General features: G+C 39.8%; 1 long non-coding RNA gene across 1 annotated transcript; it reads right to left on the bottom strand.

The window, feature by feature from the left end:
• Window positions 1–438: 438 nt before the first annotated feature.
• LOC145413197 (uncharacterized) lies at window positions 439–13136 on the bottom strand. The gene is made up of 3 exons (XR_013899696.1): window positions 12916–13136; window positions 7849–7935; window positions 439–1031 (listed from the first exon to the last, which is right to left on the bottom strand). It is a non-coding gene; the product is annotated as an uncharacterized LOC145413197 (long non-coding RNA).
• Between the last annotated feature and the right edge of the window lie 773 nt (window positions 13137–13909).

The raw sequence follows: 13909 nt of genomic DNA, 5'->3' as shown, positions 1-13909 counted from the left end.
CCCCATTTCCACATCTCTCACTTCCAAATTTCTGCTCATGCCAACCTAAATAATTATAACAATACTACTACTGTAATAATAATTTTCCTGTACACCAGGAAACATTTACTATGCTGGGTGGTAACCATATAACCAAATTATGGTGCATGCTGGTTTAGAGATTAATTAAGGTGCTCCAATCGGATTCAGCCGATGAAGGTGTATATCCAAGGAATGGTTGAGGTTTATTGCTCAAGCAATGCCACTCAGGGATGAGTGAGGCTGGTCACTCATCTTAAATGTCAGGACCAACTTACCTAGACCCGGGCTCCTACGCTACTCATGGAGCAACATAGGACTGGATGATGGATGGATAATAATAATAAAAATAATCCATCCATGCATCATCCAATCTTATGCCGCTCCATGAGGAGTGTAGGAGCCCAAGGCTAGGCAAGTTGGTTCTGACATCATCATAATTATAATAATAATAATAACAATAATGAGGGAGGAGGTTGGTGACTTGAAAGTGCAAAGGGAAGCCAGAGAAGATTTATAAAAGGGGTATTACTCAGAACACTAAGTAAAGTAGTTTACAAATTTCCCTTATTGTTTTCATTGTAGTACAGTCAACCAAAAAATTATCACACACCTGGGGATCGATGGTTGTGAAAATATATAGAATTTTGCAGACACACATGAATATATTAACACACTGCCTCAAAAAACATACCAACTAAATTGAGACGACTTGAGTGATTTCGAGTCATAATAATGACCAAGGACCATACTTCCACTTATAATTACAGGGTGCCCCATATATCTCAATGCATTGTCCATGTTTGTGAATGATATGTGCAGTAAGATGGCCGATACGTTTTTTTTTGATTGACTGTACTTACAAATGTACAGTATCAACATGAGACAGAAGAGTATTGATGTCCTTCGTCTGGAACATTAGGTGTTTACTCCATAATTTCCTTTTTCAAGTCTTCTCCTCTACTGTCTTCGGCCTGCAGCTCCAAGCCCGCCATTTACATCTGAAGTTTACCCTGTTAGGGAGGTCAGGAAGTGGTGAATACTTACTAGCACACTTGAACTTACATGAAAATTATGAAATACTGTAACAAACATTATCTCTTTAAGATTTCATTTTCAGCATCTAAACCACAACATTAACATGTTTTGTTCCACCTACTTTAAATGTACTCAGGGATTTTGATATCTGGCAAAACATATGGCCATTTTCAAGGTGGCACAGGAAGCTTTGAAGCACTTTATAGGCCTTGACAATATCCCAAATCAATTCATAATGCACCCAACTATAAACAAAAACAAGCCTTCAACACAACCCCTTTAGTCTGATGACAATTTACATTTCATTCTTGCTATTACCAGATTTTAATCAGCTTAGGGCAGACCTCTACTAGTGCAGAGACTAATGGAGGCTAACTCCTCCACCTTTGAAAGTCCCCTTATAAGGTGAATAAGACTGTCTGGTAGAAGCAACAATAATAAAGTATAAAAAACATCACCAGACTGAAAAGTTTAACCCTACATAATGGTAGCTGGCAGTCCTAAATGCTCTATTCTAGTTCGAAGTTGCCATACTACCCTCGAAAGAACCAGCAGAGGCTAGTATTTTAAGTAGCATGAAATGCTTCTTGGCATCTTTGACTTGGTGAATCTTTCTGCATTTTAAATCATAACATTATTGTGTATATCATTTTAATATTGACATGCAGCAGGAGAGGGACACCATGTGGTGACACTGAAAGATCAGGTTGGCTCCAGTGCCTGCTTACTAACATCCCTCTATTCCTCTTATTAACCAAAAAGGAGACAGGTTAACTCCAGGAAAAAGGTATTTTCTACCTGTAGTTCACTGTGTTCACATTAAGCTAATCCTGGGGCTGCAATGAAGCTACTACTACTAGTGACCTCTCCAATTATGCGGGTTCCATTTGCCATTTTCACCACTTACGCAGAGATAAACCCAACCCTGATTCCTGTTACGCGGAAAAGAAGCTGGTTTGTATAGTAAAATCCCAGAAATCAGCCCGTCCAAAACATGCCCTATCAGATACTGACAGTTGAAAGTCCCACTCGGTGACATGTCAACATAAGCGCCGAGCACGGCCGCTAGGAAGGTGCATTCTGCATCCTCTTCCTACTCACTCTCTTCCCCTCTGTAGAGGGAGAGACATCCCTCAGCCTTCGGTACACCCCTCTCTGACACCCAAGCATTGCTCCATCCTGTTAGGGTAACTGATCCCCACTTATTTACCACTCTGTACACCCTAATTAACCCTTTTTTTTATGCCCAGTGATGTTCCTAGAGCTTATATGTTTACTATAAGAAATTTTAGATATTACCTGGAGGAGAGTCAAATATTTTCAAGGACAAACGAGGGACTATGGGAAAATCTTGGATTTCACCATACCAATTAGCCTTACAACACGGGTTTCTACGGTACCATTTGTGACTATTTCCATGAAAAATTCAGTTATACATTAGCTGCCTAACTGAAGGGATCACTGTACTACTGTGTCTGACCACCTCTCTTCCTGCTTCTTCTATTCCTTCCTGTCAATCTTTATTACTCTTCTTGCCACTTCACATGGTTCTACATCGAGTGACAAACCTAATATTTTCCTGCAACTCAGGACACCATTTACAATGCTGGGTGGTAACCATATAACCAGATAATGGTATGATGTTGAGCCTGCTACGATGCCTCTACTAACTGGGTGGAGAGTTGGTGACTATATGCTATAACCAGATAATGGTATGATGTGGAGCCTGCTAAGATGCCTCTGCTAACTGGATGGAGAGATGCAAATGCAGTGTCCATCCAGAAACTAAACCTCCATACTTTTCCCCAGCCTCACTGTTGCGGGGCATTGTCAACTGCAGATCAGTTCACTGCATGGTATGACCATGGAGGGGCAGCTACTTCCCTATGGTGGTGGTAGTAGTAGTAGTAGTAGTTGTTCCCTAGGCAGTCTGGCCAAACAGTTCCGAGTCCCTTAGGAAGGCCATGGCCGAGACCGGGTTTTCCCACAGAGCTCTCAAAGAGTGTATGTTGTGTTGTTGGCGTAGATTATTGTGTGCAATGCAGTCTTCCATAATGTGCTTAATAGTATGGGGTGCTGTGTTGCATCCTGGACAGGCATCAGCGACAGAGTCATCCAGCCTCTTCTGGTAACTTAAGAGGGCTGGATGGTGCACATATCTCAGCCTGGTTGATGGGTCTGCTCTGCCAGACAGACCAGAGTTGATCAAATACAACTACTACTACCACTACTAGCTATCAACTTTAAATGGTGTAACACGCAGAATAAAGCACTAAGGAGGAGACATCCTCAAATCTCCAAAGCCACTTAGAGTATGACCCTAACCTTCAACCACATCAATCCTACTTCATATCCACTCATAAACCTTCTGTCCTGTATACTCAAGCTGATGTAGAAATGTTTTGTAAGATGTAAATGTAAATGAGGCATGTTAGAGACTGTCTTCTATCGATTCTATTATCATAGCTTAATATACATAGAAGGCATTGGGTTGAAAATGGCAGACCATCGAGACAGGTTCTGCTCACCCTTCTTATACCCTGGGATGGGCCTGGTACGGTACCTGTTCATCTACTATTTCCTGCCACGTCTAAGTACTCCTTTCTGCTCCAAGTGAAATGTCAGCTATACAAGAGTACAAAAACTCAGGAATGCAATAGGTGAGCAGGGCTAAATATCAAATATGCACTGCTAATACAAACACCACCAATGCATATTAGATATCTTACCAGTACTTTAACTTTCAACCAAAAATGACTGCCATACAGAAAACCATCACTGGGTGGAAAAAATTTTATATTAAATATTTTAGTGTTATATTTCACTTATTTCCCAGTTAACTGGTCTCATCAATGCAGTAATTTTTGCTTACAAATTTTAACTCCCAAAATTAAGACACTGTACTTACAAGTAACCACCAATTACATTTTACTTAAAACTGCATGCTAATTACTTCAGGTTAAGTGATGGCTATTGTTACATATTTAAGCCTTCAAAATTACCATTACTATGTCAAAAATCTGGAAAGCATGTAATTCACCTTCAATTAATTCCTTCTTGTCATCACTACATTCTACTTATAACGCACTAGGAACAGTTAAATACGACTACCTGTGTCAATTCATGACAGCGAGATTGAAGTCTGTAACAAAGGCTTTAACTACTGTAAACAATATTCACACGGGACAAGGCAGTATTTTCATGCAAACTGATAAAACTGATTAAGATTCATGTCTGACATCTACTGAAACATTACTTTCTATTGTAATATTTCAGTTAAGCCCAGCAAACTCTAAAATCAGAAATTTCCAAGTACTGTACCTCCTACTTACTAGTATTTCTTCATGCAATACTGGGATCTTATATCCCTTGTCCTCACACAATGCATTATAATACTGAACTTGTGTGGACCTGTGATAAATTACTGTTAACCCTTAAACTGAAGCATTATGAAGGTAAGTTTTTAGCATGAAATTATGTAGTGAGCATTTGTGCCAATTTTTAGGTTTTTCTGCAGTAGTACATGGGAGTAAAATCCAGTTTTCAAAAAGGACTGCACCAATAATTACATCGGGTGGGAAAGGGAGAGGAAAGAGACCTCAAGTTGGGAGAGTGACCAACAAAAACCAGTTCCATTAATTAAAGTGATTTAGTCATCCACACAAAAGCAAAGAACTGAAGACTGATTGACTAAGTCACAGTTCCCAGGCTAATAGTACTATACACTGTTGTATTTCCATAGTTATACATTCAAAACTTGGTTTTCCGTTAATCCTTTAGGTCCAAGCATTTTGGATTTCAGAGGATGTATGGTACAGTCATTTATCAAAACTTAATTTCCTGTTAAGCCTTTAGATCCAAGCATTTTGGATTTCAGAGTATGTATTGTACAGCCATTTATCAAAACTTAATTTTCTGTTAATTCTTTAGACCTTTGCATTTCGGATATCAAAGTATGTACATCAGTCATTTATCAAAACTTAATTATCCACCAATCCCTAAGATCCAAGCATTTCGGATTTCTGAGTATATATTGTATTGTCATTTACTGCGAGTTTACCAATGTACATCCGAGTATCTTTGTGTGACAATACCTTGCCTTTTTTATGGGGGGGGGGGGGAAGCCATAATAGTGAAACTGAGAAGGCAAAGATGGACAAGCATCAAAATTATTACAACTGGAGTCAGAAGCCATATGTGGTGTACAGTGCGTCCTTGATAAATGACAACTCGAAGTATGAATTTTCAATGTTACAAATGCGATGAATACAGGGCAAATTCCACAATACGAAAGTATGTCTCGATGATACTAAAAGCGATACGAAAGGAAATACGAAAAATTCAAAATGGGCGCTCGCTTGCGGCGATGAAACAAACTAACCCCTCTCTGGTAAATTATTTTTTGCGCGCTTCTCAATTCGGTCCACAGTTTCAGATCAATTCGCCGTAAGGTCAGTTTGCTGTCACAACAATAACAAGACAATTTGCCATCAGGACTTTTTGCCATCAATTATTTACATATCAGTTTACTTAGCAAGTATATTAGTTTTCAAGTTACATGAGTTATAAAGGTGGTGGTGGTTTATTCTTTTTATAATAAATGTAAAATATGGCATCAAATAGTTGGTATTAACGGAAAAAATTATATATACCTGTACAGTATATTGAAACGTGAATCAGGTGACTTACGATGTTTCACTTCATCGTTTAACATGAGGCTACATATGAGATTGGCATTTATTTAAATGCCTAATACTCTCAAGTGAACGACTGACATACTCTAAAATTATACGAATAATCTTCATATTACATCTACATTCTCAGCTAATCAGCTAGTTATTATAGTATTAATCAATTAATATTAAGTATATTTATGGAATGACAGGGAATCGCCTTGGGAGCGAATTGTCCTGACGGGGAATCATCCATGTTTTGATGGCAGATTGTCCCGGGACCAAGTCCACATCACTCCTTGCAGCTTTGCTGTACTTGAGGATGCTTTCACAGCTCAACACTTTTTTGTACTGTTTAGACATGCCTCCCAAGAGTCCTGCATCATCTCCAGCACTGTGGAGACCGCTGCAAAAGAAGCAGCACCATACTCTAACTCTGGAGAGGAAATGGGAACTTATAAGATGCCACGAGGAGGGGAAGGGAGTCTCGGAGATTGGTGTGCTTTAGGCCCTGCAGCTTCCACCATTGGGACTGTGACCAAGAAAAAGATGTACAAGAAAATGGCCACCACGTTCTCTACATCTACAGGTATTACTTACTTTTACAGGTATTACTTCAAAATAGGAGGGGTAAAATTTAGGTGGGGGGTCCAAGGGGGTTCTGGGACGCATCCCCCCCACTTCTACGTATATTTTAATGGGGAAAATTGTTCCGATATACGAAATTTCAAATTACGAAAGTTTTTTTTGGTCCCTATCCCATTCATTTATCGAGGACTCATTGTACTGTATTACCTCTGTCTCATTTGACTAACAAGGAGCAATATCAAATTCACCCTCAATTAAATGACCATCTTCACTCACTCAGATGTATTAATACAGCCATGAGCAGGTTACAGAAGCAACCATATTTCTCGCCTTGGTGGCGACCACCATCCACACACTTGATGTAGCGCTGCCTACTTCTTCCTTAGCCTTCATCATTCTTTTTCTGTGCCTGCCCTCCTCTCTTCCTATTTCTCCCATCTATCCTGTCACTTCTTATTGCTTTTCTTTCCTTTACAGGTGGCTTTACATTGAGTGACAAGCCAAATAGATTCTTGTCAGCCATGAAACCATTTACAACGCTGGGTGGTAACCATACAACCAAACCATACGTGCTCCCTACGTGTCAAATGGGTTGGTGGAAGGTTAGTGCCCCTCCCCTTTAAACAAATAACTAAAAGTCAAATGGCCACCTCTAACGGGATTATGGCGTCTGGCAATAGACAGATATATAGAAGGCTTTCCATTATACACCTCGACTCTTCAAAGTGAAGAGTTTATGAAAGCTCTTAAAAACATCCATGTACAAAATAATTCCCATCAAGTTATCCATTTATTCAATTTAGGCATTTTTAGCAACGACATTAAGTAAAAAATTTAATGAGATTAAAAGACTGACTTTAGTAATCAACACATTTCGATCACACTAAAATAATTTAAGATGACTATATAAAAATTAAGATTTCAAAATCATTTTCCACATTGCAGTGGCATTTTAACAACTATTGTGAACATTGTTTTACTGGGAATTCTACTATGACTAGCTTTCAAAATTCAGCCAATTCTTCCAAAATATAGCATTCATGACCAAGGAGAGGCATGCATGCATGTTGAAGTCTGTACACTGTAAAAGATGCAAGATAAGAGGATTCCTAAAATCAATTATTGATCAATCAAATTTAACAAGTCCATTAAAAAGCAAGATTTAATTATTTACCAATGATAAGCACTGACTTTCCAAAAATCAAGCAATCCTTCATGAAACTGTCTCAAGGTGAAAAATATAGCACCCCGTCTGGGATACATGGCGTCTGGCAATGAATGAATGAAAATTCTGTACCACAGTATAAGCAATGTATTATTCAAATACAACTGCATAATCAAAGTATTTATTGGAAAAATTCAATTGTTAAAGCTCATAAAGAAAATATTACACGTACAGCCTGTCCTCTTATCTTTAAAAGTCCTACATCCTAAAAGACTCTTTTTGACTAGCATCAATTCATAGTACTGTACTACAGCCGAGCAAAGTTGAGATTTGGCTATTCTATGTTGCCAAATTGAAAAAACTTACGTATAACATCAACATTCTTGATGTAACTTGTTTTCGCCTTCACATATGGGCCAATCCTGAACCAAATTTGACATGGAAACTCAACACCTGAAAAAGAAGAAAAAAATTAGTTTCCAGGAAGGAGGGCTACAGTATGGAATTTCTATGGGTAGGAGGGTTACAAATGCTAAAAACTGTGGGAGAAGGGTTAGTCAAGTAGTAATCTCTTTGGATAGGACGGTTACAGTAAAAGAAACCGAACAATATGCTTTGGGGTGGGATGGTGATTACAGTTTAGACATGCACCTCGTGATTCCTGAGACTAGTTTATTCTTGCTGTCTCCATATTGTACTGTATCCAGCTATAAAAAAAAAAAAAAAAAAAAAAAAAAAAAAAAAAAAAAACATACTTGAATGGTTTTATATACACACTACTGTAAGTATCTGATATACGGTAGATGCCAAGGAGGTGTTGGAAGGTGACATACTGACAGATAGTGATGTATCCCAAAACCCCTCCAACTGGGGATTAACCCCCCATAAAACCCTATACCTGTGATGTATAAATTTCAAATAGAAAAATATCCTTAAATACTGTAATAAGCATGATCGTCATTGTACTGTAAAGCTGCTAGGAAACTGTGTTGGCAAATTTCTATTTTTTAATTAGCTAAGCATAATTCTGCCATTATCTGTAACTTAATGACATGCTGGAATATGCGGCAACAGATAACTGAGAATTTACTATATCCAAGTCCTTCCATACTCGTCAGGTAAGTAAAATTATAGGTGGCAAGAATGAAACCAAAGTCATTGGTCTGAAGAAGTTCACTTCACTACAAGACAGCATGCAATGACTTTCAGATCCCAGTTACGAAATTTTAATTATAATTGGAGGTACGGTTGGCAGCACACTCCAGTCAGATCATCATGGCCTAAGCACTATGGATAAAGAGCAAGAGGTTACAGGAGGTTAGGTTATGTAAATGCTATCCAGTAATGTACTAGATCTAATACTGACTTCAGAAACCGACAGTACTGGTGAAACCTGTGTACAGTACTTTCCCCATTCCCTCATTGTGGTCACTGTCCAGTTATTATATACAAATTATATCTTTCAGGACCAAATTTCCCATAAGGATGTACCCAGCATCACCTATGGCACAGAGGTAATCATTCTGAGATTAATGACTCCCTTGAGCATGTTGATTGGGATTTTGAATTTGCTTATTTAGACCCTGACCACAGATGTTTGCCAGCTTTTGTAGCATTCTTCTCCCACTAATTGATAGATTCATCCCCTCCAGATGCTTGACCAATTTTTGCTCACCCTCCCTGGCCTGTTAAACTTCCCAATTTACTCACCAACATCAGGAAAATACTCTAGAATAATTATAAAATGCTATGCGGGACCCATGGAAGAAACTCCCTGGAGGCTCAAGAAACTCTCTACCTGTTTCTGGACATTAACCACCAATAAAGGAACTTTGCTATAACTAGTCAGTCGAGATATGAGACCTCCCTAGTAGAACTCCTCTCAACCAACTCTAAGGTTTTCCATTCTTACATTCGGAGAAAGAAGGTCTGTAATCCTAGCACTGGACCTCTGAAGACACCCTCTGGGCAGATTGTTCATGATGCTGAGGCAATGTCAGAAATATCTGCAACCTCCTTTGCCTCAGTTTATACCGTAACTTCTCCTCCGTCCCAAGCCCCCTACCAAGCCTTCGATGGTCACATTCCAGATCTTGCCATCAGACTTAATGACGTTACAAATGCCTTGAGCAAACTGGACGCCTCCTCCTCCATGGGTCCTGATGGCATCCACCCTCACCTTCTTAAGTACCGTAGTCCATTGCAGGCACATCCCCTGCTACTGATCTGTAAATCTTACAGCCAAGAAACTCTGCCACAAATTTGGAAAATGTCTGATGTTACACCTATTTTCAAAACAGGTTCTATATATGACCCTCTTATGTACAGACCTATTTCTCTTACATCGGTTTGTGTCAAAACATTGGAGGGTATCATCACCAAACTCATTTATGAGTGCATTGAATCCAACGACCTTCTGATCAAGGATCAGTTAGGCTTCAGACCTGGACAATCAGCAGAGGATCAACTTATCATTGCATATAATGAAGTTACCAACTGGCTAGATATTGGCTACAATGTGGACATAATCTACTCTGACTTTTCTAAGGCATTCGACGTTGTATACCATGATATCCTGACTGCCAAACTGCGAAACCTCGGTATCAGGGGACGTTTATTAGAATGGATTAGGGACTTCTTACTAGATCGCAAAATGAGAGTTATTGTCAACCACCATCATAGCAACGCCAGGAGGGTACTAAGCAGTGTCCCCCTGGGCTCAGTCCTTGGACCCCTCTTGTTTCTGTTGTGTGTCAATTTTCTTTACAATGAAGTGAACTCACCCACGAAAATATATGCAGATGATCTCAAATTGTATGTAAACATCACACTAGATACAAAACTGAATACTGTCGATTATGTGACTACCTGTCAAGCAGACATCAACACTCTCACTAGGGTTTCAAAATCTTGGGGTTTATCCATGAATACTGACAATTGTGTACACCTGAGATTTACCCATAAAAATAACCCATGGGAAGAACTTGGCCCCTCTGGCATGTACTACCTGAATGATCTACCTGTTCCTCATAGGAACTCTGTATCTGACCTAGGAGTACTGATTGACTCTTCACTTAAATTTCATCAATGTATTTCAAACTTGCTTTTTTTTTGGAGCTCTGTTGAACAGTATTTTGAAGCCCACAGTAAATCGCAATGCCTCATTCATGATCACCCTATATGTCTCCCACATCCGTCCATTGCTGGATTACTCCTTGTCATTGTGGAATCTGGGGTACATAGGCGACCTTGGGCTGATGGAATCAGTCCAGCGACGTTGGACAAAGTCTATACAGGGGCTTGAAAACCTTGACTATGCAAGTAAACTGAGGGCTTTGAACTCATTCTCCATTCGACATCTATCTATCTATCTATTGCCAGACGCCTCAATCCCGTTCGGGGTGGCCACAAACAAATCGCCTCCAAGTCACCCTGTCCCCCGCCATTTCACTGCCCTGCTCCCAACTCACACCCCCCCTCTCTCATATACCTCTCCACCCCATCTCGCCATCTCATCCTCGGCCTCCCCCTCCCTCTTTCCCCCTCCACCTCACTCACACACTCTCTTCGTCAGTCTTTCGACTGACATTATCAAATAGTGGCAAATATTTCATGGAAACCCTCACTGACCCCAGATGATCTGTTTGCCCGTCCTCTTTACCCTACTACTCGGGGCCACCAGTTCAGGATTGCCCACTCCAGATGTCACCTTGAAGTGCGTAAGAGATTCTTCAATACCAAATGTGATCTCTATGGAATTCCCTGTCCGACTCTTGTTTCTATTCAAGACCTAGCTTCTTTTAAAGCAGATCTCACGTCCCATCTTGGCGACTCCATGTTCCAATTCCATCAACTATTGTGATGATATTGTTTTTCTCTTGCTCTATTGCTATCTGCCCCCCCCCCCCCACTTCAATCTTCTGCAAGTAGTTACTTTTTAGCTGCATATGGTGCACCTTCTCCCCTATACCTCTGCTTTGCTCTTTCTTACTTATTTCCTATTTTCTGTGGGCTGGCGCATAAGCAATGTGTGGCTTCCGCGGGCCCTTCCTTTGGGCAGGCTCAGGGCCCAGGAAGCCCACCAGGTAAGATAACCAGGTAAGAGCATACATCTTTACCCTTAAATAATGTTCTAGCCTCTGGCACCTACGCTCAGAAGGAGAAACAAAATGGGATTTGGCTGTTACTGCAGCTATGGAGTAAAGACAGTATACTTATATCACAGGTGGCTATTGACCTTGGCAATTTTGAAACAAGACAATGAAAAATATTTTAAAACTGCCATACATCTCCATCCAGACACCATCTTGCAAGGTTTGACCACATAACCTGCAGGAATGAACGTCGTCTCCACTTGAACCACTCACTTCCAGTTTAGAAGCTATTCTATCTAGATCATTACACTCTACCCTAAAAACCGCTCAAAACTATTTTAACACCACAGACACTGCTATTATCAACCATTTATAAATGGCAAAATAACATCTTTTACGACAAACTAAAATTACATATTACAAAGAACAGGGCAGACCTGACACCATGAAAACCAGGAAAAAACTTAGACACCTTTGCCAGACAGCGAATTACACTTTTACAACAAACCAGTGTTCAGATTTATAAACACAGAAAAATGTACCTTTTACAACCAGGGCAAAATTTACCTGAGACCAAAACAGACCTTTATGACAGACCAAAACTAACCTTTACAAACAGGGCAGTAGTTACCTATATGGACATGGAAAAATCAATCTCTTGATAAGCAGAGCAACACTGACCTTTATGAACGGCAAAACTGACCTCTTTATTATAGCAAATATTACTAAAGCTCAGTATAAAGATGGAGATTGTAATTCTAGGCCAAGTTACAATGAGTAGGGCAGAGTAGAATAATCACTGCCAGTTCAAAAGACCTATGGTCCTTCAACCATGGCTGGTGAAGCTCCCCGTCACAAACTGGCCAATTACTGGTAGTCTAAGGTTAAGACTAATATAAAACTCGTTTCAGAAAACTTCAAAAGTAAAAATACACACAAGATACCCCTCCCCATGTATGTGTAACTTTCAAAAACGGTAAACCTTCAGCCAGAAATCGAGAAACAGAAGTAAGGAAATATTTCAACCTGATTTTGATTACACTGGTACTGTACTTTTTGTTCCAGTGTAACTTGAAAGCACCCTTTAAAGTCACAGGTCCTCAGCTGAGTAATCACAGTATTTCATGGGATGAAGCTAGGCTTATCAATTTAGCTTTGATTAATTAAGTCCTGATGCAGTGTAAGCCTCTAACAGACCACATACACTTAATCTATCTTTTTTTAGTAGAAATTAATTTTGTAGTTTGCTTAACACCTTTTGAGGCAAGTTTTGTCTCTGGTAGCATGTGGGAGGACCTAAAAAGGGCAAGATTCAAGAGAAAACTAAAAGAGAACTCACCATTTTAGTAGCCAGTCAACCGCCTCCCTGGAACAAAGACAACAGTTATGGTAGTTGTGGTGGTCGTGACTGATGGTTGTGGTCTTGGAGAGCTGGAATATGACAAATCATTGTTAGCCACCTATGTCTGTGCTATCAAATATACAAAACTTAGTTTCCGAACCATTACCAACATTACTCAAAATGTTAAATGCAAAGCACATTAGGCCTAACCTAATTGCCTGAATACTATTCCATGTGTCTGCCCTGATCTCCTCCTATCCTTCCTGTCATATTACTCTTTACCACTTCAAGTGGATCTACATCGAATGTAGAAGCCTAATAGTTTCCTTTAACCCACGAAATACTTGACAACGATGGGTGGTAACCATATAACCAAATTATGAGGTTAAGTGGAACCTCTTATGGTTCCCCTGTTAACTGGATAGAGACAAAGGTGGCATCCATCCAGGAACTAAACCACACTTTTCCCCATGTCTCTGTAACAAGGCGCTTACAACTGCAAAGGAACATCAGCTAACTGCATGGGCAGTATAGCTGACATTTTCTTCTAAGGCACCATTTGCAAATTATTGCATAGCCTATCTTCAATAACACATCACCCCTTTCTAAGAGCAGGGGCTAGGCTACTCCTATTCTGATACAGTATTCAGAGGGTGACCATCTGCTTGTACACATTTCCTCATGCCCTACATCCACTTAACTAAGCATCTTAATTGGGTATACTTGCCTTTAGGTTCAAAGTTTTCAGTCAAGCAATTTAATTTGAGTTGGTGGGGGGTGACATACTCCCCCACTAGAAATTCATAAGTACTGACTACTGATAGGTAAGCATATCCCAAGTACTTATAATGATACCGGACCAATGATACCTTGTTCCTCTTATGGATTCCCAACACTGGATGAAATGAGACAGCTGTTTTCTATGGACTGGAGGTAAAGCTTGTGCCAAAACCAAACAACTTCACCAGTTGCTAACACTTGAGAAAACTCT

Source organism: Coenobita brevimanus, chromosome 95, assembly GCF_032717465.1.
Source record: "Coenobita brevimanus isolate Jiangsu-jjx chromosome 95, ASM3271746v2, whole genome shotgun sequence".
NCBI lineage: Eukaryota > Metazoa > Arthropoda > Malacostraca > Decapoda > Coenobitidae > Coenobita > Coenobita brevimanus.
This window is presented reverse-complemented; position numbering and strand designations above follow the sequence as displayed.